Source organism: Rhipicephalus sanguineus, chromosome 1 (genome assembly GCF_013339695.2).
Source record: "Rhipicephalus sanguineus isolate Rsan-2018 chromosome 1, BIME_Rsan_1.4, whole genome shotgun sequence".
In the NCBI taxonomy this organism is placed as follows: Eukaryota; Metazoa; Arthropoda; class Arachnida; order Ixodida; family Ixodidae; genus Rhipicephalus; species Rhipicephalus sanguineus.
Genome location: NC_051176.1, coordinates 38,445,510 through 38,471,889, shown reverse-complemented (window position 1 = coordinate 38,471,889; position 26,380 = coordinate 38,445,510). Strand labels below are relative to the sequence as shown.

The following is a 26,380-nucleotide window of genomic DNA, read 5'->3' as shown; positions in this document are numbered from 1 at the left end:
TATATTCAATGTTTGACTATTCAGTCTTTTTCTTTTATTTCATGCTTTCAATGCTTTCCTATACCACCAAATCCCTAGCGTGTCAATTATTTGTGTATTCTCAGATACTGTGCCATTGAAACTGAAGCAAGGATGGTTTCACGATTTCAACCTAAAAGTCAAGTGACACTGACGTGAGCTTAGAACTTACCAATCTTGTTGAGGAGGGCATCTGTCAATCTTCTCGAACGTTCTCTTTCTTGCTCGAGGAGCTCAACAAGTTCACAGTTTCTTGCTTTTTTTTGTAGCTCATTTTCGAGCTCCTCAATTTTCGCCTCCATATTTTTGCTTTGCTCCTCATTTTCCTCATTCAGAGGAGCCTCAACACCAGTCTCCGGCTGGCACTCTGATTTGCTGTCTTCAAACTGCAATAACACATGACACCATGCAGAAGCCAAGGTGATAGCTGAAGAACAAGCCATGCACAAGCATGTGATGTAATACAAAAACATTATTGACAACCACATGGCTCAAACTTATATTTAATTGGTAGTGATAACTAGAGATGCACTTCTTGGAGAAAACTTGAACCTGACATTTATAAATCTCAGTGACATTTGGTGATACCTTGTGTTACATAGAGACCAGAAAACAGTTTGCATTTAAGCATTGTTGAATAGTTAAGTGATATATTTATTGCAGACTACCTTTTAATATGCTAGCCCCCTGGAAATGATCTAGAATTAAAGTTTGAAAACCAGTCCCCAGAATCTGTGTAGGAGTGAGTCAATTACTAACAAAGGAGCCTACACATCAAAAGAAAATTAACTGAATAAGGATGCACCAAAGTACATATGGCAGACATTATGAAATCGCATGTTGCCAGTACTAAAATATGAGGCACAAACTCCGAAGTAAAAAAAACAAGCTCAGGAGAAAATAAGGACAATGCAGCATGCAATAGCAGGAAAAGATTATGGATGTGACTTTAAGAAATGCATTAAGAACCGTGCCAAATCGCTACCAGTGGTGGGGACACGAAAACGTAGCTAACCCACAAATTTAAAAAAAGTACTGACATGAAATTTCGTGCCTGAGATAGCCTATGGAATCAATTCCCGTGAACATGTGTATATCATCTGCCAAATCTCAACAGCAAATATAGCTTAGAAGAAATTTTATATGAATTTTGAAGTTCTCGTGCATGATCCAACACCACCCTCCGCACCTCGCCACTTTGACATCTGTGACATCATACGAAGTGACCTGAAGGTGACCCTTAACTTCCGCTACGCTACTATTGTGGCCGAGCTGCGAGATACTACGCTAAATCATGAAGTCATAGTCGTCTTGGTGCTTTTGCCGCTCTTGTGCCAACAGGCTACTATTCCGCTGCTGCTTGTGAGCCCAAGCCTATGGCGAACATGTGGAGGCCTCAAGGATGTCCTTGCTACCGTACACTGATGATAAAGGCGACAGTGACGATGACGGCAACGACGTCGTGCCACACATGCAGCAACCAAAGGACGCAAGCAAACGATGTAGGCAGTGCAGATGTGAGTCACAGGCCTGAGTACAGTTTCATGGGCTGGATGGCGTTAGTAGCACTCGGCTTGCCGTTCTCAAAACTCTCCCAAACCAAAACAGAGACTAGTTGGTAATAAACAGACTGTAATTAATTATCTGTACCTGCAACAAGAAATGTGCCATGTTATGACTAATAGGCCCCCAGCAACGCATCGCACCAAAAAAAAAACGCCAGGCTAATACTTTTGTCCCAATAGCCCCTTCCCTGATGCACCGGTCAACTTCATCCGTCTTTGCATTTCCAGCAGCTGTTCTGACGAGGCTGAGTAGTTCCGTCTTGTCCAAATCAGGGTGCTCACAGAACTTTGGAAGGAGTGGACTGCCTGCCTCAGCGGGTTAAGAAAGGCAATACGGTTAAGCTCCGCTCAGCGGTTACTGTCCTTAGGGATGCCGGCCTGAAGCTGCTCCTGTCTGATAAAGAGGGAGGATTCGTCGTGGTGCCTCGTGGTATGTACAAGGAAAAGGCAGAAATGGCCATTAACAGCAACTTCCACGAAGCGAAAGGAGTGGTCCTCACGAAAGTGAAAACTAGGGCAGTTCAGCTATGCGAAAGGGCTGGACTTTCCAAACTGGCATCATCCGTGAAGGCCTGCAAAGGAACCAGCCTTACAGCTTTTTTCAGCGCCAAGACTCACAAAGAACTTTGCCCGTTCCGGGCCATCGTTTCCGAGCGCGGTACCTGGCAGCAAGAAGTTGGTGCGTTCCTGCAAAGGTTCTTGTGCCTACTTGACATCGACGACCCCTACCTCATAAGGAGTCCAGGTACTGTTTCTGCCTATCTCCGAAATGAATGCCCAGTGGGTGTGCGTGCCTTTTCAGTCGACATCAAGGACTTATACTACTCGTTGCCTCAGAATGATGTGTGTGCCGAAGTTAGTAATTGCATTGACGGATACGGTGTTGTTAAGTTTCAGAATGCATGTGGAATCACGGTCGACAAATTTTTAGAGTTCTTAAAGTTTTACATGCAATCCACTTTTATAAGTTTTGACGATAAGCTTTTCATTCAGCGAAAAGGGATCTGCATTGGCTCATGCATCGCCCCTGTTCTCAGCGACATCTTACTAGCCCGCTATGACCGTAATCTTGACAGCAAGCTTAGACAGACTAGCGCGGTAAAGGTGATGCGGTACGTGGACGACTTTTTAGTATTTTATTGCACTAACCCTCTTGACGTACAGCCTGCTGCTGGAATTTTTGACGTATTCCTTACGGAATTAAGTCCACTTGAGTTGACCACTGAGCATCCCTTAGACAATAGGCTACGCTTCTTGGACTTGGAACTCTTGTTCTCAAACGATCATGTTTGTTGGGGTTATGCGCCTAGGTCGCAGAAGAGCCTTCTCCCTTTTCTCGTCCGCGCACTCGAAGATTGTGAAACGCGGCATTGCCAGGGCCTGCATGAAGGCGGCGCTTGAGAGGTCCTGTGACCACCAGGTTGAGGAGAGTTTTTCTTGTCAATTAGCACGTTTGAAGCTGGCAGGTTTCCCGGAAACTGTATTGACCAGCATCGCTGAAAGCCTCCTTTCCAGCTTTAAGAACAGGGTCTCAGCAGCTGTGCCATCACCGACACACCCCCAGCAACCAGTTGCAGTCATCCCGTATGTGCACCAGGTGGCACATAATCTTAAAAAGGTGGTCAGTAGGGCTGGGGTAAGGTTGTTATTCTCTGCCAAAAATAAACTTGGCAGCCTGTGTCAGCAGGTAAACAGAGAAACCAAGACGGAAAGATGTAGTAAGAAGCACCGGCAAAAGTTTGTTGATTGTTGCGATTCTGTTGTGTACAAGATTCCTCTTTTCTGCGGGCGTTACTATGTTGGTCAAACTGGCCGGTGTGCTAATGACCGCTTGCGCGAGCACGCGAACAAGGTCTCTAAACAAGCAAAAGACAGTCAACTGTCCATTCATTGCAATGAATGCGGCTGCCAGCCATCTTTTAAAGATACGAGTTTCCTATCAAAGTACTATGTCGAACGTGCGCGTCTCGTTTCTGAAGCGTATCACATTTGTAAAGGCGGCGAGGCATGTGTTAGCCTCCCCTCGATTTCACTGCTTCCGAAGGAGATAAAATTTCTGTCGAGATAAAAAATTTTTTCTTGCCTTTGCGCAGGCTGACCGGTTTTTCTGGTGTTTTTGTTATGCTTTCTTTAGTCATGGTGGAGTATAAATATGCGGACTGGTGGAATAAAAGCACATTTGGTTGATAGTCAGCGCCGTGTTTGTGCCCTTTCTTTGTCCCGTCTCGTAGCGCTGTTTTCTACTTGAAGTCATGCACCAACCAGCCCAAATCCGTACCCTACTGAAGAAAATGAGACAATAAGTAATTGATGCAGCTTTTGTCAGTATCGAAAATTAGAAAACGAACAGCGCAACAGAATGTTACAAACCAAAACAAAAAAACAAAGTTAAACAGAGTCTGCAACACTTTTTCAAGTTATTATTGGATAACATTGAATATTTCTTAATTAACAGAAATACCCCAGAGGCAGAGCTTACAAACCGACATATTGTAGGCATTACCACAGCAACTATCAGAAAACAACACATAAAATAATGAAACAGCAGGGTATTCTATTCATTCAAGTTCTAACCAGAATCCCCCTCGACTGAACGTTTGCCATGTCAGAGTATTGCTTTTAACTTTGCATGCATAAATACTGCTTACCAGTTCACGGTTTTGGGAATCTCTAAAAGCATTTATTATGATTTCAAGCTCCAGCCTTGAAGCTTCTCCCTTCCTTTTTCTCTCTTCGCGCTTCGACAGACCTTCATGAGCCTTAACCATAAAAGGAAAACGCAAGTTAGGCAAGACATCTGGCATTTACTACACAACACTTACAAAGGCATTGGGGCCTAATCGTGATATTCGTATCGGCAAGAACTGGAGCAGCAGCCTAGACTGACTAGAACAGATTTGTTACAACGTAGATGAGCCAGGGGACAGGGTGACACTATTGAAACTAGTTTTTTTAAAGGAAATCATCAAGGAGGAACAGAATATAGAAAAGCATTTTTCACAGAAACAATGTTTCAAATAGTGTGCATACATGCAGTAAACCACTGTTACATTTTTCTCCACGTAGTAGTATCACAGTGAGTGTCTATGAAAAAGCTGTTCACCTCACCATGGCAAAACAGGCCTTACAAGCAGCTTCCACTTGCTGCTGCACCACCATGCAAAACTGACTATTACACGAAACACAAACAAGTTTTGCAAGGGCTACTGACACCATTTTTCGACGGAGAGTGCCCTACAAATCTCCTGTCTACAGTGACTGCTCTGAGCAAGTGCGAAGCTGATATTAAAGACAATTTTCCCGTAGCGCACCCACCGACATCAGAATAGCTTGACATCAGGCTAGAGTACTGATTCTAGTGACTTCACGCAGCAGTCCAGCTAGGTGTGATGGCGTCTGGAACCAAAACTTCCAAAATGGCCACTTGTGCGTCACTAAAACAATCAAACTGGCAGCCTGTGCATCACCAATGGAGTGAAGCAGCCGTGTAAATGTCACGATATCTTGCACAAGCACGTGAGGAGAAGCTCATGCCGGGTTGTGACATCAGGGTACAGTTGGAACCAAAACTAGCTCTTAAAACATGCTGTAATTACTTTTTTAGGATGCACTCATGCTCAACAGTACAATTTCTTGGCTCTTATGGGCTTAACCTTCGATTTGACGCAAGAAAACCACAACTGAAAATCTTCGTGTCAGCAGCCTCTTTAAATATCAAATTCTGCCAGCTTGATTTGAGGGATATTCTGATCAAATGATTCAGCAACAAACTTCAGCTGAAGTTGACGTTGCTCTATGAAAACATTGTGAGCTCAGCTGCAACGTTCCTCTGAAAAAAAGTTACGGCACCCTGCAATGAAGAATTTAACTTTTTGTGAGCTAATGTCATCAGTTGCAAGAACACATGTTATGTTACCCTAGCCACATGGCCATGTGCACAGAGGAAGAAATGTTTCTTCCTCCGTGGCCATGTTTCATCACGAAGACTCATAGTGACAAATGAACTGTGCTTTTTTGTATGATTTACCAGTATCATACTGCCAGGTTCAGGTCAAACACTAAGCCACGAACATTAAACAAACATCATCCGCTTCGTCTCTGTGCATTATCTTCCTGTCGCCCAACAATTTACTCTTAGTTTAAAATGTGGAGCATTTCTTAGATAGATCTATCTATCTATCTATCTATCTATCTATCTATCTATCTATCTATCTATCTATCTATCTATCTATCTATCTATCTATCTATCTATCTATCTATCTATCTATCTATCTAGCCCCCAAAGACTTCTTGCTCTCCTCGCCGTTTGGCTAATGGGCTGTATACCAAAATTGGCATGTCATGTCATGAGTGCGTGACGAACATAAATGGCAGACCATGCATTGTATATACCAGAATACGCACTTTATTAGCATGGTATTGGCCGCGAGATCGAGCGGAGTCGCCGCCTGGCGGCTTCTGGCTGAATTGCGCCTAGTGTGGATTGCTCCATGCGTCGTCTGCTAGCCACGTTGTGTTTTCATGTGGGCGTACGTCATGCAGGTCTTCAAAAGGCGGTTTGTTCCGTTGCGTTAGTGCAACTTTAATCGCTCGTACGTATGTCTAACACGATGTAAAGGAGCATTTGGCCTTGATCGGCTGTATATGTACTGCGAGAAGATCAGTGAGTGCACTTGTCGAGAGTGCTGTGTGTGGCCGTCGAACACTCCTTTCACGAGAGTGATGTCAGTGTAGGTGCCGCTCTATGGTTCAAGCGCATTGCAAAGTGCACTTGGCCTTGTCCTAAAGATTAGCAATATTAAATCTTCCGTGAATATAGCCTTTTAGCTTCTCGGTGGTAAAAAAAGAGGCTCTCACGCACTTGCGCGTTGTGGTAGGCACTGTCGGCACTGTCGTTTATAGGTTACGCGACGAGCTTTAGTTGCGTACGGTCCTGGTCCCACTACAGAGAATTACTTCTGTGAAGTCACGTCTGACACTTCGGTACTTAAATTGTCCCCTAAAAGAAGAGAAAATGGAATGCCACGGAAATCGCAAAACTGGGTGACCTTGCGCAAATTTCTGTTGTGGCGAAATTTATACAAAAACACCCGTTTACCTAAATTAAGGTGCGCGTTAAGGAGCCCTGATCGTCAAAATTAATCCAAACGGCGTACTTTACATTTATGGCGACGTGAACAGCGCGTGAAACACACAGGGACGAGTAACCGACTAGGACTAGCGCTGACCTTGTCCTTGTGTATTTCACGCGCTGTTCACGCCTCCATGGAATAGCAACTAGCCCGGTCACACACCTTGTTTACATTTATGACAGAGTAATTTCACGCAAAGCCACATCTTTTTTTCTTTACAATACCTTGAGCGTTTGTGTTGCGTTGTTATCGATTGAAGGAAGGCAGCGGACATTATTCGCATGAAAAAACGTACTTTGGTTCCGTGAAATAACCGCGACATTGTTACATTGCTGTCGTGCAAGTAATCAATTGAAGAAAGTTCCGTGCTGTACAGTTACCTTTGTGTACTCCTACTGCAATAAAAACAAGCGCGTGCTTGTTAAACGTCTCCGTAGCGCTAAAGCGCTCTCAGCCACGTAGCTTTCCTCGGTAAACCTATAAATTGTCCTACATTTCATAGAGAACCTAATAAGAAATGCGGATGAATATTTCAGCACACAGTGCGCAAAGTGCTATTTGAACTCATCGTGCAGGAATACGTGCGTTCTTTTTGTTGCGGAGTATCCAGACGAACAAGAAGTAAGTACCTAAATCAGTCGCGCTACAGCCGTGCGTAGTAGTTGGAACACAAGCTAAACATGTACAAATAAAACAACAAGAAAACGTCATCTATTGCGAAAACGCCGACTGTTCCTGAAGGCGAGCAACCCGTTTGTTGGCAGGATGCCCTTCTCTCACAAGTAATAGCACCGTTCGGCGCGCTTCGTGCATCAATTCGGGAATGAAGAATGCGCATATTGCCAGAAAGCATCAGTCAACACACCTTGTTTGCGTGAAATCGGGTCAAATCGCTCACAATGAAGCGCTGTTGTGTGCGTTTGTATACGCACCGACAACCGCCTATCCACACTAGCGCGGCGACGGTGCTGCCACCTGTAGCCCGATCTCGCGGCGAATATAACAGAATCTACATGCATGCACGTATGGGAAACATGCGATAGATAGTGAACGAGATGTCATATGACATGGATGACTTCACTGGCCTCAAAGACAAACATGCGCGCAGCTCTCGGCTGACTGTTTCGCATTACATCAATTCCCACAGTGCTTGGGATGTGCTGGATTTTTTAAAGGTTTAAACAATGGGTGAATATGTTAAAAATGCAAACAAAATGCAAGAACATGATGTATCGATGGCGTGCTTGAGACACCCACTCAACTCAAGCCTTTGTGAAACGTGCTCACGTCGGGCAAGTAAAGTTGACGTCGGCTTACCTGCTAGTGCAGCGACGGTGGCGGGATAAAAATGCTCCCTATGGCCGTCCTCGTCGACCCAGTAGGCCAACACAACTTCATGTTTCTTGAAGTCCTGCGCATTGCGCGGACTACAACCTTTTATTAGCGAGACAGGGAGCACGGCCCGCTCCTTGTCTTCCGTGTACTGAACGCAAACGAACATTTCAGGGCAAGCGCGCAAGCTGTCAGTCGCACGACAGAGCAGCGCGGCCAAGAACGGAGCGCAGTTCAACACTGAAGAACTGTCGGTAGAACACACGTGGTACACACAGCATACATCATGGTTGCGCAACACGCTGCAACTCTACACACGAAAACCTAGACTACAGTATCAGTGTAGGTGACGCTAAAAATGTTTTTTTTTTTGTAACGTGTGTGTTTGCGTGAACTGTAATTAAACATTATTCGCGGCGTACTTTGTTTCTTCTTGTGGTGAGCTGAATGAACCGTGTTATCTACATAACAGTTTCGGTTTCGTTCACGTAAAATCAACAACGCAGCCACCGCGTTTTCTCCCTTCATCTTCATCCATAGAGTTTCCTACAATACTATGTCTTCATCAGCTCATTTTCGTATTGCGTCAAAGACCGACGTAGTACATGCTGTAAGATGTCAACACGAGCGACATATGCGCGGATATTTCAGCAGCAGCATGAGGAAAAGAAAAATTCCTAGCCATCAATTATCCACGATGATCTCATTTCTCAACCGTTATGTTAATCATACTTAACATTAATATTTCTTTTTATTTCCACAATAATAACCCACGGGTGACGTGCAAGGCTAAACAGAAAGGGATTTTCCTTACGTTCCTGCGTCTGCTAGCCCGCCACCGGAGGTCTGAGAGGAACATGAAGAGGGAAAGAACAACACACAAAGGGAAAACGCGAGGTGAAGTATCACGCGAGGCCTTCACGAGTCGTTCGATACATGGGGACTGTACAGAGAACAAAGGTCATTGTTGGTGTGAGGTATGGTGGCAATGTAAAGCGCGTGGACAACAACATTACAAAACACAACACGAGCGCCAACTTTCACCGAGACTTAATGTTGGAAGTTATTGCTCGTGTTCGTTGTCTATTCAAGCGTTCTACATCGTCGCTACGATCGGGAGTTTCTCGTCTTGTCCTTTGCAGGTCGCTTTACTTCGGTTCCTTAGCTGGTTAGCCAGAGTGAAATATTCCTTCAGATAATATCAACACCCACTGTGTGTCACATATAGCAACTCCACTTACGAACGCTTCGCACTAAAGCAAGTGCCCCTTAACTGCTACACTTCACTTTTATTCAAGTGCATACTCACAGAGCCACAAATTAAGAAATGCAATACTTGATGTCACGATTGTTCAGAAAAGTAGAACAACATGGAAAAGGGCTCAGAGTACTAGAAATAAAGCTTATAATAACAGAGATGAGCTAGTTAACAACTGAGTTTTTAGCCGGCGTTCGTGGAATCTTGACTTATTTCTCGTGTGCGTGTTTGCACGTCCTCTCGGCGGCTGCATAAAATGCTGAGGCCCGTGTACTTAGATTTAGGTGCACGTTTAAGAACCCCAGGGAGTCGAAATTTCCGGAGCCCTCCACCACGGCGTCCCCCATAGTCATATTGTGGCTTTGGGACGTTCAACCCGATATTAATATGCACGTCCTCTCTTTTAGAATGAAATAATACTTACCAACTAGCTAAGCTCAGCTGCTTTTCTAAGCTTGATGTCGGACTCGTAGCCAGGAACGACAGAAATTGCTGAGCTGGTTGCGTGAGGCAATGGTCGATTGACCTGCATAAGGAAATCAAGTGTATAAATAGTTATCTCTCACGTAGATCACCACGCACGCCGGATTGATAGGTGCGCCTATTGCATGGGTATGCGCACATAGGTTTCCTTTCATTATTTCTTTTCTGCTGCTTTGCGTTTCTTGAGTTGATATAGTCGGCGTTTGTCGTGTCTTGACGTTGTCCGTGTTTGCACGCCCTGTATAATTTATTCATAGCCAGGAATTTTTTACAGAAAGGCGGGGGGAAGGGGGAAGGCTTAGGAAGAACACCTATTTTGAATATTTATTTTCTGTAAAACACCCTCCTTCATCAAAATTATGAAGGGGGAGGGGGGGTAGATATACAGTCCCAGCCCCTGGCTAGCCTGCTTCAGTTGTGATGTTCCAACTTTTTCTCTACACTACATGTTCACGTATATCGCCTACTTTTTCTATTGCCACCAGCGTTCGAAAGAATTTTGTACAAAACTTGATGTGCCGGTGGTGCACATATGCAAGACGAAAAGCAATTTTTCATAAATAAGAACACGCCGAAAGCCTAATTAAGCGCGACAAAAAACAATAAAAAAACTAAGCTCATTCGACTCCTGGAAGATGCTTCTGCTGCGACGACTTTTACTTTCTTTGCAGGGGTTTCAGAAAGCTTTTTATTCTAACTGATCGATATATTCAGCATAGGCGTGCGCAGCGTTCCCCTTCAGGGGGAGGGGGAGGGAGGGCGAAGGTTCATTGCAGCACGCGCTCCGTCCGTTTAACTTCGTTCTGTCGGAGGTGGTATGTGGTGTATATTTCTTCTAGACGAGTGCGATATCGTTTAGCCGTACTTTATTTATTCGTTCTTTCTTTAAAATAAATACTATACATATTTCATGTGCACGCAACTAAAAAATCTTAACACTGTAAGGTCCACTAGCGCTGTATCATATATTTGATGCATTGAATTCAAAAACGGTAATAAACCTGTCAAAGCTTCCTGGAAAAGCATTTATTGCTTAGTTACATTGAGTTACACACTAAATCGAATTAATTGAAATTTAGACTAATTAAGTTGTGCCCGAAATAAAACTCCATTCTTTTCTTTTTTTCTTAATACGAACTGGTTAAGAATATAAACAAATGGCGAGTGTTTTCTAAAAATTTTTTCAAGGTGCAACTGCTTGTGGGCATTACCGACATAAGCCTATTTCCGTACAGTGCTCCAGCCAGTGCATTCTTGAAAGCGCCACACACATGTGCCAACGCCTCCTTCCTCGCTTCATCCCACGTGCTTCGCCCTTTCCATTTTGGTGATATGTTTTGAAGCTGCAAGTTGAAGGGTCGTTTAGTGCGTTTAGTCTCGGAAAAGGTTTAGTGCTTCCTCGTGGCAGCACACTTTACGTGTTTGCTAGCGAAGCTTCGCCGATGGCAGAGATTTCAGCGAAAAAATCGCGCAAAGAGTACTTGCACCACGGCAAGGAACTCGGCGTGCCGGAAACTACGTTTTATAGACGCCGAAAAAAAAATGCGCAAGGCCTGCAAGAGAGCCCTGACGAAGCAGGGTCGTCTACGTTCGCGGATGACGCACCATCTTTCAGCGCTAGCCATTGCTCTAGCGACCATGTGCTGCACGAACCATTACCTGCTCTCGATGAATCACATCTCTCGGATGAAGCAGATGGCCTGGACCACACAACGTCTGGCGACGGCACGTCGCCAGCGCGCTACAGCGAAGACGAGATACTGGCCACAGCATTCAGAACACAAAGCTCAGAAAAGCACCCTAACCTCGGAACATCAAAGGCAGGGGCAGCTGCCATGGCCATGTCGTTTGCTATCTCGCATGGCTTGACATGGACAGTATTGGGCGACCTGGCTACGCTCGTGAACAACATTGCTGGTGTTGATATATTGCCAAAGATCAAGTATGCTTTTAGGAAACTGTGGGCAACTCAGAAAAATGACCTAGTTACTTACTGGTACACTTGTCACAATTGTCAGGCTTCGTTGACTGTGGACAGTGGTGATGCCATGTGTAATGTCTGCCACACTAAAGAAAATGTCTCCAAAGTGCATGCAACGGGGGTAATGTTTTGTCACTCTGGATATAAGAAGCCAGCTGAGACATCTCATTGACCGGACAAGACAAAGTCTGGCGGAGGGGTTGTTGAACAGGAGTGAGCGACGTCGGGACAATGCAGTCACAGGTATAACAAGTACTGCTTGTTTTCATGAACTCAGTTTAGACGAAAACTTGACGGATGATGACTTGACTTTACCAATCAATACGGATGGCAGTCCAGTGTTCAAGTCGTCTAAGACATCAGTGTGGCCTCTCCAGATGCTAGCGAACGAACTACCACCTGCCATACGGATGAAAAATCCCACTTTAATAGGACTTTGGTTTGGGAATGCCCACCCTAATATGCAGCACTTCCTGAGACGGTCTCTTTCGCAGCTCAATAAGTTGGAACCAATTACCTGGAAGACTCAATTACAGGTACACCATTCACGAGCATTTGTGCTATACTGTGCTGTGGATGCACCAGCACGTGCTGCTGTTCACAACATGGCGCAATTTAATGGCCAGCATGGCTGCCCCCGGTGCCTCACTCTGGCAACACACAGAGAAGGTAAGAGATGCATCTACATTTACTCATAATTTTTATAAATGTTGCGGTAGTATGGCCATTGTGTTCCAGAGGTGTCTACAATTTAAAATTTTCAGCAGCAATGTAGTGGATGCGCATTGTGGAGTCAGATTCGCCAACAGCAATAATGTGTGGCCTGAATCGAGACGTGCAAAGCAGTGGCAGCTATCAATAGATGGAATTCATACTTTATGTGTAATATAAATTCTTATGTCATAAAGTACACCTATGACCTGTGATATATTATCAGCTAGTTAATGAACACAATTCACACATTTTATCAATCAGGTCCCTCACACACAGGCTCCTCACGTTGAAATCTGGATATCCAATCAATGCACAAGCTGCCATGCAAGGTGGAAAATTTGCTTCATAGACTAACTGTGCAGGCCCATGAGAGCATGTACAGTTGCAGAGGAAAAACAGGGGTACATGCAACCAATAACCTGAGGAACAAAATTGTGAATAGCTCTGGAAATTTTCGCTTTATGACAGGCTACTTTTTGCCCGTGACTTTCGCTTTAATGGGCAGATCACGCCTACTGATCTCAACTTGTCATGTTGGGAAGCAAGCAGCCCAGTACTGCAGTTTTCTTGCTGTGGCATTCAACACTTGTAGTATTATTTTTCTGTCATGTTTATGCTTCCGTACTTTCAAACGATTTCTCACAATCTGAAAAAGATGCTTGGTCATGCAGCTTCTGTCATGTTTATGCTTCCGTACTTTCAAACGATTTCTCACAATCTGAAAAAGATGCTTGGTCATGCAGCTGTATGTGGTTCTTTTTGTTTGTGTTTCTGACAAGCCTGTCAGTCTCTGCAAAAGAGGTATACACGTATAGTCACATATACAACTTAAGAAGTGTGAAGAGGCCCCGCCCAGATGACTGAAGCGTGGAAATCGCCTCGGTGACTAAAGAAATATTCCTGCTTATACACTTGGAAATGTTCTCTGAGGGTGGAGTCACTGGCTGTCTGTCTCATGACGTTACTTTGTAGTGCACACCCATTGGTTCGGGCTTTTGTGCACCCATCCTTAAGGAGTAAATGGTGCAGACTTCTAAAGTTCTATTCGCCTATAGAAAAGAAAGTTGTCTGGCTGATCAAGCATAAATCTCAGTATTTTGATTGTGTTTACCATGCTGCAAATAGAATTCCTTTGAGCTGCCACAAACCCTGCATCGGGCAATCTCCCGCTTGGTGTAACACGCATGAATAAAGGAATTTTGGCATGCTGTAAGCATATTAACTAGGCACATCAGCTTATTTTGTGCACATCATGCAACAAGGATAAGAATTTATGCCAAGAGATGGTCATTCTAGTGTTAACACATGTTGTTGTTAGTTCATGCAGGGATTCTGCTTTGTTGTTTTATTTCTGCAGTAAATGCTACATTTTATGCCATTACTACTGGTTATTTGTTATGGAAAGTAGCTTCTGCCAAGCCTGTCAGCACTATTTTTCAGGAAACCATGTAGTAGGCTGCAGAACATTTTGGCTTTGTTCTGTGATAGCCAATGAATGTAGAACACTATACTACCTATTCGACACCAGAATAATGTGTCAGCAGATGCGCCAATAAATGTGTCTGTTCATTTACGTGTCACGGTAAAGGAATTTAGATTTTTCGCCATGGTGTTGTGAACATGTCTGCAAGAAACGAATGCAGACTGTGGCCAAGAGTCCATGTGAAAGAGGTGTGATTTTTGAGTTCACAAGCCTGCATTTGTGCAGATAAGTTTCCTATTACTGCACATTCATGTAGCCATTAAAGACAAGCTGCATTGTGTAGCTACTCGTGACAGCTGCACAGGTGGTTTTTGAAATACCATGGCTATTTGAGGTGCAAGTGGAATGGCGACCTTCATAAATGTTTGCACTTCCATACAGGTGGTATGGAAGTGCAAAATAAAGGCAGTCAAATTTTGTAGGCAGGACTACTTCTGAATGTTTGATTGTCACCAAATATATTTTGCTTGGTGCAGTGGCTTTGCAAAAAGTTTCGCATTCCTTTATTTTTAGGTGGCATGCGCTATGATTGTCCACCAGCAGAGGCAAGGACACACAGCTAAGTTCTAAGAGACATGCACATAGCACAGGCTATAGAAATCACAGTGAATGACATAAAGGGGCCATCAGCTTTAATGAGCCCTAATGGTAAGTACAGATGAACATATTGAAGTAGAGTAGCCCTTTTTTGCGGAATTCAGTGTGAGAGAGGGCCGCAGTCAGTGATATCAGTTGTCCGAGCAGGAGCCAAAGGGAGAGCGTCACAGAATATGTTGATATTATCGCAAGGTACTGCAATTTAAAGTCCACTCGATGTGGTTTTCGGCTTATACTCAAATGGAAGTTTTCACTAAGGGTATTTATCTAGACGCATCCATTTACACAGAGGAGTTATGGAATACACACACTAGTTTTAAATTTAATACTGGTCCTTTATGTATTAAATCAGCATGCGAAACACTTTGTATAGCCTTTATACTCTGTAGGTGCATTTTCGAATAACTTCACAGGTATGCACCACATATACTGTTAAATTTCTTATAAATCAGGCCATCCTCTTCACTAAGTGCCTGAATGCCAGTTTAGGTTGCTTTTATCGTAGACTAAGTGCCTCAATGTTTACAAAGCATTTGACAGATTGAACCCAACGCCTCCTAAAAAAGCTATGCCTGGAACGTCGCTCTCTTTCCTATGAGGAGTCTCCTGCCAGTGCGCAATCTCGGAGGCCATGCCTCCTTGTGCACATTACAACCGTACGCTGTTGGAGAGCGCTCACAACTGTACCACTTATTCTCATGACATAAGCTTGGCAGCTACTCGGAGGCAACCGTGAGAGCTTTGTGTGTTTCCAAGGGGCGAAAGTCGGAGGCACTCGCCTAGAGTGTACCGGAGGGAAAGGTACAATCCGAGGGTAGGGCATCGTGTTCGCAGCTCACGTTCCAGGCATAGTTTTTATAGGAGGTGTTGGTGACACATGCACGCTTCTTCATAAACTAAATGCTGTAAACATAGACCATGCCATAATTAATTGGACCTTTCAGATATCATTTGTTTTGCTTGTAACCACTAATGCCACTAATCAATGTTTAGTTCTAGTTGACCCTGGTGTCCTGCACGGATCTGTTAGGATATCACGTAGGTCTGCACAGAACATGTAGGTCTGTTAAGGTATCCCATACTGGTATGGTCTCAGAGCATTCCTTCAGAATAACACAAGGCTCAGAGTTTCTAAGGATGCATTGTTGAAAATGGTAGGGCATGCGACAAAGATACAAGTGAAGAGAACTGGCATTTCTAATCCAGTTCTTTTGTGTGTATTGGCACACCTTTTCTTCCGTAATGAATGCTTAAATAGAATGTATATCATACCAAAACTTAGGGCTTTACAATGTTAATTTATTCTGGAAAACTGGTATTTGCTACATAACCTTGTACGACACAATATTAATGAGAACTAATAGACGAAAATGCTGAGCAAAGTATAGGGGGTGTTATTTGTAGTTAAGTCATCTTGTTTCCTTCAGTCATAACGTTGTACAGCATGATAGATATACTACAATTTTTTCCTAGCACCGTCACCACTAAAAATTGTATTTTATGCAATTTATATGCATCCACAGCTTATATAGGCACCATCAATATGGGACAGTAAGGCAAGCTTCACTACAAAAAAAAGTCAAGCTAGCTGGTATGAACACATTGTGGAATAGCGCAAGAAAACACACGACACAGGCAAGAGAGACGACACACAGCACTGCATCCTTACAAAGGGCTGCAACTAAAGCAAAATTCAACACCCCTTAAGGTACCACATCCAACAAAGTATATAAATATATTAAGTATTGTAAAGGTTAGTAACGTGATGCATGAGGCTAGTTGGTTCATAATGCGGTCTTTGTTACCCTACAATAAGCGCACCCCTATGCAAAAGTGAGCTGAGCCAAGAAAAATGTACTCTCTTCCTTCGTTTATATCTGTCATAGAACTAGCTGCAGCGACGTAGAATTAATAATATGTATGCACCCTGGCATGTCGGCTCAACGCCTGTGATGCAGGTTAGATGGCTTTTGGTAGGAGCATCATTATCAATTCTCCGGAACACTTAATGTATGTGTTTAATATAATATTTTTCAGGTTTCAACCTTGTCAAGGGAGTCAGTGCCGAATACATGCACTGCGTTCTGCTGGGGCTGACAAGGCAGATCACTGAAGTCTTGTTCAGTACTACTAGCTGTTCAGAAAGGTTCTACGTAGGTATGAACATTTTAGATTTTATTTCATCCTTCATTTACATGTGATGTTTAAAGGGCCGCTAAACCACCTCCACTTATTTTTTAACACTTCAAGTAAGCGCGCATCATGTCCAGAATGCCGTCACGATCAACAATGCGAAACACGGCAGCGCTACGAGCCGCGGGCACCCTACAAATTCCAAGAAACAGTCCCTTCTCCTCTCCAGCAGTGTTCAACTCCCCGTGAAGTCAAGATGTTTTCGGCATGACGTCAACATGTCCGCTCCCAGGTGCGTGCGCTCGCCGTTCTCCCTCCTTGCACGGTGAGGAGGAACAATTGTCCAGGAAGGGAGACGAGCCGACAAACGAAGGAAAGAGCGAAAGGAGCGAGCGCTTCTAGTATATCATCAAAAGCATGTAACTCAGCTATTACGGCACCGTTTCGAATAATTCTCACTGCTTAATGTTCATTGTAGATTCATGCACAACTGCAACACCACAACTAAATTTCGACCTCTTGGTGGTTTAGGGGCCCTTTAAGCAAGACATAACTTTATATCAAACAACCACAGTAGTTCCTTGTGTGACATAAAGGTTTGTTACAAAACAAACTCAGTGGGTAATCCAGTCATAGCAGAATGTTGCAAGTTCAATGATAGTTGTAATAATAATAATAATATCTGGGGTTTAACGTCCCAAAGATAGTTGTAATAAACATGTCATTGAATAGTTAGATGATAAAAAACAAAACAGGAACAATATTTAGCAGTAAACCAAGACATGCAGCAAACAAATGAGTAAGATGAGGGAAAACTGAAGAATACATTTTATTTATGAAAGGAAAAAAGTTGACTAGTAAACCACTTTGCTTTAGTAGTATCGTCAAGGAATATTAAGTGGCATGCAATGAATGAATGCGATGAGCAGAAATTTCTACATTAATGTAGCTGATGGTTTTAGCTCTGAATTAACTGTGTTATATTGAATGAACCTAAAGGAAAAATAGAGCACTATCTTGACAACATAAGGGAATGGCAAATTTATGCTGTAGGGACACTGTGCTTGTGATAGAAGTGTTCAGACAATGAAAAAGTAAGCAAAAAAGCAGAAATGGAAACCCGATGAAGTGGTACCTCTCCATGAGACATAATTTATCTTTCACACTATTCACCTACTCTAGTGATAGCAATAAGTAGCCCTGAGCACTAGCTCACAAATGCTCTACTTTTTCAACACTGCTGGTGCCATCACTGTTATCTGCCGTATTTCTAAGCGAGAGCTGCCTCGTGCAGACGCGCTGCAATGTTCCATATAATTGATACAACAAACACAATAACAAGGCAGCACTCGCATCATGCAGGTCTCTATACATATGACTGGAACTGGTGAAATGGTCATGTTGGACCAAAATAATGACCGCAACGTTGTTCTTGCCATTTACAGAAAACTGAGTGCTTGAACCAGGGCTGGGCAAAGATACCTTGAAATTGCATCGCGATACGATACAAGATACTCAGGCAAGAAGTATTTGAGATACAGGTAGAAGATACCGCAACGCTGATTGTATCCGATACGATACATTGCAATTGTATCTTAAGATACTTCGATACATTCGCAATTTTGTTATATATCTATAAAATGTAACATTGAACGACTATGCACAAAAATGTTCGCTTGAAGATTTAATAACTGCGACCAGTTTTGTTTCCTTTGAATGAAATGTCTGTCAATATCTCGAAAGCTTTGTATTTCTTGCTCAAGGTATATTAGTTTCATTCCGAAACAACTTACTGGCGTCCCTTTAGCTGCTTAACATGACAGCTCTCTATATACTTCGTACATTTCGCTGATCCTTTCACAAGGACTTTCACAAGAGCATCCGCAAGATGATGCAAACACTCTTGTGGAGTTCTACATTGGCCGTATACGTATTACGGTTTTCGATCACCGGACAGGTGTGCATCAGCAAGAATGCTGGTAGCGCCATTCACTGCGACGCATCGTGTTTACGTAGAGGACGTAAAACTAAAATGACCTTTATATTCCCTTATCTGCTGATGTAAAGCGTTCGTTAGCGACGTACTCAGTAATGCACAATCTTTTACCAATTTTTCTTCTACGAGAGAATATGTGCAGCCCAGAAACGTCTTAGACGTACTGTATAATTGCACAAAGCGCCGCAGGGCACCACCGCTATCCACACTATATTGCCACTTATATCTCCGAATACCTGGCGATTATTACGAGTAGGAAGGCTTTATAGGGAAGCCTAAAAAAAAGAAATCCAATATATCTAAGTAAAATAGAAAAGTGGTTCCGTAGCAAACACAGGGAATAAGTATAGAAACACGGTGCAGGCCGTACGGCGATGAGCTAATAATAATTGCTGCACTTTACGTTCCAAAACCGCGATATGGGTATGAGAGACGCCGTAGTAGGGGGCCCCGGAAATTTCAAACACCCTGGGGATCCAAAACCTATGCACACGGGTCTTTAGCATTTTGTCTCCATGATCCATTGAAATGCGTCTGCCGTGACCTTCGGGTAAGCAGTCAAGCACCATAACCACTAGCCCACCGTCGCGGGTAACCCCCAGTAGCTATAACAATTACCCATTTAAGGTAAGACAACAGAAAGCGTAAAACAGCTCGTTGGGATGCTCGTGAGAAAAACGGAGAATTTGTATAACAGTCTTTCCCGAATTCCTTTGCTAACATCTTCAAGATGGCTCCTAATAATTTACGTTATTAAAATGCAAACTCAATTCCGCTATTTTACTAATTAATAAGCATAATTTTTGTTACTGTATACTCCAGGCACGAGCACATTACTATATATTTGTTCCCAACATCGCCTTGACATAACAGTAAACTCAAGTGGAATATAAATATGCCAAAACCAGCTGAAACGACGCACACACTTAAAGGGGTCATGAACCACTTTTCCAAGTAATGATCTAATGGCCTTAGTATCGGAGTTTACTGCCTCCCGAATCGATTGCCGCAAGAATTTCTCGAATCCGTCAAGAATCAGCGGAGTTACGGGGGTTTGGCGCACGCTCTCAGCGCTTTCTCTCTTTTCTCGTGCCGACGAGCGCACTGGAAGCTAGACAGGGAGGGATGGCACGGGGGTAAGAAGTTACGACAGCGCGCGTCATGAAACGCGATCGCTCTCCCGCTGTGATTCGCACGCGCGAGCGCGGCTACCGTGTAAAGTTAGCAGACTGAGGAGTGCGGCGCGGGCAAGTGGCGGCACCCCGTGGCAAGAAGCGCACCTCATCCGGCTATCGGCCAATAAGCATGCTATGTCTCCGCGATGTCAACGTGCAGACGCCCCGCCCACCGACGAGAGTGAGAACCGGCCTCTGTTTGAAAAGAGGGCGCCTGAGGAAACGGCAACTTCGCGCTCCGCTTGTGTCCTTTACGCGGCGCGCACGACTGTAACATTTTGCAGAGCAGTTCGTAGCCGTGTCAGCTTTCCGCAGGTTGTGCTTTTTCAACAAGCCCAAGGGGTGCTTCCTGACCCCTTTAAAAGTAAGAATAAATCGAAGAGCTTACCTTGGAAGCTCGTTAAACACACATTGCAGTAAGCGGACCGAAAAAAAAGCCAATACAGAGACATAGGTAATGTATGGGATGGAAAAGATTGACTGCTGAGAAAGAACTTGTGCTAACAATAAAAATATGATTTTAAAAAACTCATTTAATAAATAAAAAACGACGTACGCCAAGATAGCTTCTGTTACGTGAATGTTCGTACTGTTAGATCCAGCATCGGTACCGGTGCTGCAGCTGTTAGAATCTTATTTGCATACCTCATTGCATGTAAGTCAAACTTACATCCACGAGGTCCTTCAAATTCGCCGATGTGTGAAAGCCTCAAGACCAAAGCAAATCCATTCTTGTGTTCTTCAGACTTCGTGACGAAACACAACGCAAGAGAAACTTGATAACGACACTACAGCGTCATCAGAATTCGTGCGAAAGACGCCGCACGCATTGGAGCACGCGGCACGGGATAGTGGATAAGAGCCAGTGTCGCGGCAATGACACAACTAAAGAGAAAAAGAGAACACCGAAAAAGCAAAAGCTTGGCTGGGCGTCGATGTCTGCGAGCTTGTCTTTCGATACGATGCGAGCGCCACCACGCGACTCTGCTCCATCAATACGGACGCTCAGAGCTCATCAGCCCTCGCTGGAAAACTCTGGCGGAAAGATAAAATAATGTCACTGCCTTTAGTTTTATTGGCTTAGTGGCAGCAGTATCAGCATGAGATGCGGAGTTCACCAACGTTTATTGTTTAGTATCTTGTATTTTAAGATACACGATACATTCTTCAATGTATTGGAAATACGGATACTGATACAAGTCTTGCGAGACGTATCGTGGTACAGATACAAGATACCCAAAAAGTTACTAAGATAGTATCTAAGATACATGTATCTTCGATACTGCAGAGCACTGGCTTGAACTATAGATTACAATAAAAATGAATATTGTAAGCACATTTAACGCACTTCATCGTTCTCATTTGTACATAGCGCAATGAACGGTATAATCTCGTGGTTTACATCTACACAACTAAAGAGACATGTTTTTTTTATTTAAACATTATGCATAAAAATAATTGTGTAATTTTATGTATGCAGGCAGCCCGTCATCTGTGAGAGAAGTTAATAGCCGCCTGTTAACCATTGAACCTCCTCACTGCATCACGCGCTTGCCCCGTCGCATTGATAACAGGGTTCATTGGAAGGCTTCAGAATGGAAGCCTTCTGTTCTATGCCCTGCCATGCCTCGATGACCTAATCCCCCAAGAATTCTGGCGCCACCTGGCAAAGCTGTCAGAGGCTGTTCACATTCTGCTCACAGAAGAAATATCGGCCCAGCATATAGACTATGCAGGTAGAGTACCCGATAAATATAGATATCCATGAAATATCTTGCAAGTATTGTTTCTTGAAGAAAATCTTGTTGTCTTTTTTCGTCTTTTCCATAAGCAGCTATGTCGATATTTACTAATGTGGTGTCAAAAAATGTTCATTCAGAATACGAGCTAACCACCACATGTGGCTGTGGTTTCAAGATAGTTGTATATCAAAGATTCGCAAGTCTGACTGCTGTATTGAAGATTATAGCGCACGATAAAACACGGACAAAGGAAGACGTGACACATACAGGTGCTAACTTGCAACAATGTTTATTTCGAAAACAGGGAACCACATATATAGGCAACATCGCTTTTCACCATCATCATTACATGCACTTTGCAAATTCAACTATCTTTACGTAGATAGGCTAACTCCTTACAGGAGAGGGCAATCGACGGTTTGGAAATACACTTATCTTCCAGCCTATCAATAAAATCAGCCTCGATAATTTCGTGGGTTAGCTGACCTCGGCTGGTATTGACAATTAATCATTCCTGAAAAATTGGCATGCACGTGGTATGGACATTGTTACTTGCACTGGCACCTGAATTACTGCAGTGCCTGCAGTGGGCATCGAGGAACTCACCCCTTTTTTCCTTCACGTTGTAGTGGTGCTCCTTCAAGCGCTCGTTAACGCACCCTCTACTTTGACCCACATAATTCTTGCCACATGTTAATGGAAGCTTGTACAGTAGTGCATCAGCACATTCTGCAAACCTATCTTTATGCTTCTTTTTGCACCCCTGCTTTGATTTGATTTTATTGATTCATCACAATACATGTGATCGGAGGCGAAGGGAAAAGCCATTTGAATGGCTTGAGGGAGTCCTTCGCCCCCGTACAAAGACAGCAGCTCAGTTACAAGCATGTTCTTGACAATGTTAACACAAAAATTTGTAATGAGTCATGTTCAGCAAAATATGAATGGAAACGAACCACCAAAATATACATCGATTGTTAGTTACCCTTTACAGAACGTCCTGCATTTTCATACATCCTGTTTAGATCTGCGTGATGGACCAACACAACACTTCATCACTACTATAGTATTGCATTAGTGACAGCTTAAGTGTTTATTTATATAAAGTCAAACAATTTTACACGAAGGGCTTAAGTTAAGAAAAAATCATACAATTCAGACAATTTTACATCGCGAATATCAATTTGTTTATTCTTGTAATCATTTAATAAACGCGGAAGCTTATTACGAGCCATTTGCCGACCGTAACCAGTTCGACAATGTGGAACATCCCATGTCCCGGTTGTTCGTATATTATATGATGGTTCTTTCGGACGCAACTTTACTAATCCCATGAAAAGAGAATCCTGGTGCTCGCAATGTATTCGATATTCACGGAGCAATCTGTACACGTATATGTCTTGTGTTTTTATATTTTGAATCTTCTAAATAGCTCTTCAGAAGGATGCACAGTTGGTACATTTGCGATTATTCTCAAAAATCTTTTTTGCATAAGTAGTAGCCGCAAGAGGTTCGATTCAGTAGTAGTCCCCCAAACCAAATGGCAGTCCAATGGCTTCTCCAATGAGGCAGGTCTGGTTAGTTTCCATCAACAGCTTCCTTTAAAGCTTCCATTAGCATGTGCCAAGAATTATGTGGGTCAAAGTAGACGGTGCGTTAACGAGTGTTTGAAGGATCATCACTACAACGTGAATGAAAAAAGGGGTGGGTTCCTCGATGCCCACTGCAGGCACAGCAGTACTTCAGGTGCCAGTGCAAATAACAATGTTCATACCACCTGCGTGCCCATTTTTCAGAAATGTTCAATTGTCAATACCAGCCGAGGTCAGCTAACCCGCGAAATTATCGAGGCTGAGTTGATTGATGGGATGGAAGATAAAGGTATTTCCGAACCGTCGAATGCCCTCTCCTGTAAGGAGTTAGCCTATCTACCTAAAGATAGCTGAATTTGCAAAGTGCGTGTAATGATGATGGTGAAAAGCGGTGTTGCCTATATATGTGGTTCCCTGTTTTCGAAATGAACATTGTTGCAAGTTAGCGCCTGTGTCTGTCACGTCTTCCTTTGTCCGTGTTTTTTCGTGCGCTATAACTTTCAGTATGGCATACCAACACGCCCAAAACGCCACGTTACTGACTGCTGTATTCTCTGCTTTTCAGAGCGCCTTCTGTCAACATTTGCTGCACGCTGCGAGTCACTTTATAGTGTGACAGCAGCCACTTTCAACTTCCACCAACTTTATCACCTGGCAGACAGTGTTCGGCACTTGGGGCCGCTGTGGGCACATTCTGTCTTTGCATTTGAGTGCGGGAATGGGCGACTCGTGAAATCTGTTACTGCTTACCCCATCACATTGTTGAGCGACTGGTCATGACACAACATTTAGAGCGCTTCATCAGTACTTCCGATATCTTGGAAGAGGAGAGAGCAGTTTGCGAGCGCTTTCTTGGTCACCCGCATATCAGAAATGCAGTGGAAGAAGATGGCGCAACATTGCTTGGGTTGAACAAGCATGCTGTTCTGAGTGCTTCAGAAGTGCGAGCTCTGAGTGGTGCAGGCTACAGTTGCAGTGATGTAGAGTGCTACTAGAGGTTGATTTTTAGGAAGCAAGTGTACCACACCACACTCTACAAGGAACGAACGAAAAGTGACAGCACATTTATGCGGACATCAAAAAACTTCTTTCGCATAGAGAAAGTTGTCCATGTGTTGTTTGCTACAGGCCGCATTTGCTTGCTGCTGTGCCGAGAGGTGCTTTTTTTTGGACAATGGTCACTTTCCTCAGCACATAAAGCCCTGCTTTTTATCAGAAAAGGCCCCACCCAAAGTTCTTAAACCAACAGACATTCTGAAAAGTTGTGTGTACATAGAACTAAACAACGTACAAAAAGCTTTTTTGTGTCCCATGCCAAACATGGTCGAAAGGAACTAAAGAATGCCCTGATGCACCAGATATGTGATTCATTGGTGGAATTGAATAGTGTTGAGTTATTTGTAGGGGTGTGCAAATATTCGAAAACTTCGAATAGCGAATTGAATAGCCCTGTCACAAACGAGCGCTTAATACAGCGCGCGCCGCTGCTTTCTGACGACAGCATAAATCAAGCAGTTTCCCCCCATAAAGCGCGCGCAAAAAAAAAAGACATCAAAAGACGCCATAATTCAAGGCGCCAACAACGGTCGCGTCTTCAAAGCGCATCCGGTGGAACACAATCCTCGCTTGTTCGAGACGGCTACCGACATCAAACTCCTAGAAAGGTTCCGAATAATCAAGAAGGAAAGCATAACGCTGTGCCGAGTGGCGCCACCGGGCTTGGATCCTGCGACAGAAATCTACCCTTTTCACTAGCTTCCACTGTGCTGCACGTCGAAGAAGATACTGGAGGCTTCTGGAATCCGAGCGCGAGGAAATAAAAACATGCAGCGACAGTCCGCAGATGCTGAAGCTATGTTTTTGAAGTGACACTCGTTCGGTCGGCCAAAGAGCAAGACATGTGTGGTGATGTAGTGCGGTCAGTTGATCTGGAAGAATCGAGTGATGACGCTGTGGGAGCTGCGAGGGTTTTGACGAGCGTTCCCTGGAAGAGAAGCATTCGGGGTTTACGACGGAAGGGAACGATGACGATCAGCACTGGAGTTTTGCATGAGTGTTTCCTGGAAGAGAAGCATTGAAGTTACGGTTCAAGAATTGCGGAATCGACTCGTTTTGTGAATATTGAAGACTTTAAGTGTTCTTGAATAAGTTGTAATGCACAAGATAGCATTTGTACCATGATTTGTTTTTCCCGTTGTTGTAACACTGTCAGAGAGTACTGCGAGTTGTGTTGTGATCGTTACCAGCCGAGTGTGCATATTTGTGTGATGTTTGTACTGCCTTAACTGAAAATGTTTTGTTTGTGCTATGAACTCTCGGCTTTGACTTGGTCTTCGGTCCACAACCGGCGTTCACTGGCGCACTGAAAGAACCACCCCCTAAAGGTGTCCGTGCTTTCGTGGTGCGTTCCGGGGGCCGATACGTCAGCCCTTGTACTCCACCTGGCGATTGCCACCCATTAACGGGATCAGTGAGAAGCCCATATTCGAAATAACAAATATTTTCAAATAGGTTTCGAATAATCAGCACTGATGGGAAAACCTCAACGTAACAACACATCGGAAGAGCGAACGATCATTTTTCTTTTTTTTTAATTAGTGAACTACCAAGAGGCATGTAGTTCAAGCTTTTACGGGCCTATAGAAGATTTACTAATCACCGGATTAAGGATTTTTTGCTGTACACTCCAGTGCCGCTAAAACAAATAAGTTCTTAATCTACTATCATTCTCATGAGATTCGTGATGTTCATTCATGAAGCACGCAACTTTTAGGTCTTAGTATTAATTAAAAGTTGGTGACAAAGACCCACCTCGAATATTGAAGTAACTGTCATACTCATCTGCGCAGTTAAGAACACCTCGAATGCTTTAGTCGCTACTGCATACGAGCTTACCTCAGTTCACGTAGTTTGGTACCTTTTGATGATTAAGTGCGGCTAAATGTAATGGGAATGTTAGTTTGTTAGTTTGTGAATATTTGTTTGAAAGAAAAAAGTTGTAGAATTCTAGGCCTGTCTTGAAAATGGTTGCCTCGCTATTCGAAAACTATTTGAATGGTATTCAATTTGTATTCATGTTCGATTCGTATCTAAATTTCATTATTCACACACCCTCAGTTACTTGTAATAAAGTGTGCTTTCAGCAGGTGTTGTAGTGACACTTTTGCATGGCTTCAGAC

General features: G+C 43.5%; 1 pseudogene; it reads left to right on the top strand.

The window, feature by feature from the left end:
- The first annotated feature begins 12,374 nt into the window (after positions 1–12,374).
- LOC119381702 (uncharacterized) lies at positions 12,375–23,981 on the top strand (annotated as a pseudogene).
- Positions 23,982–26,380: the final 2,399 nt, after the last annotated feature.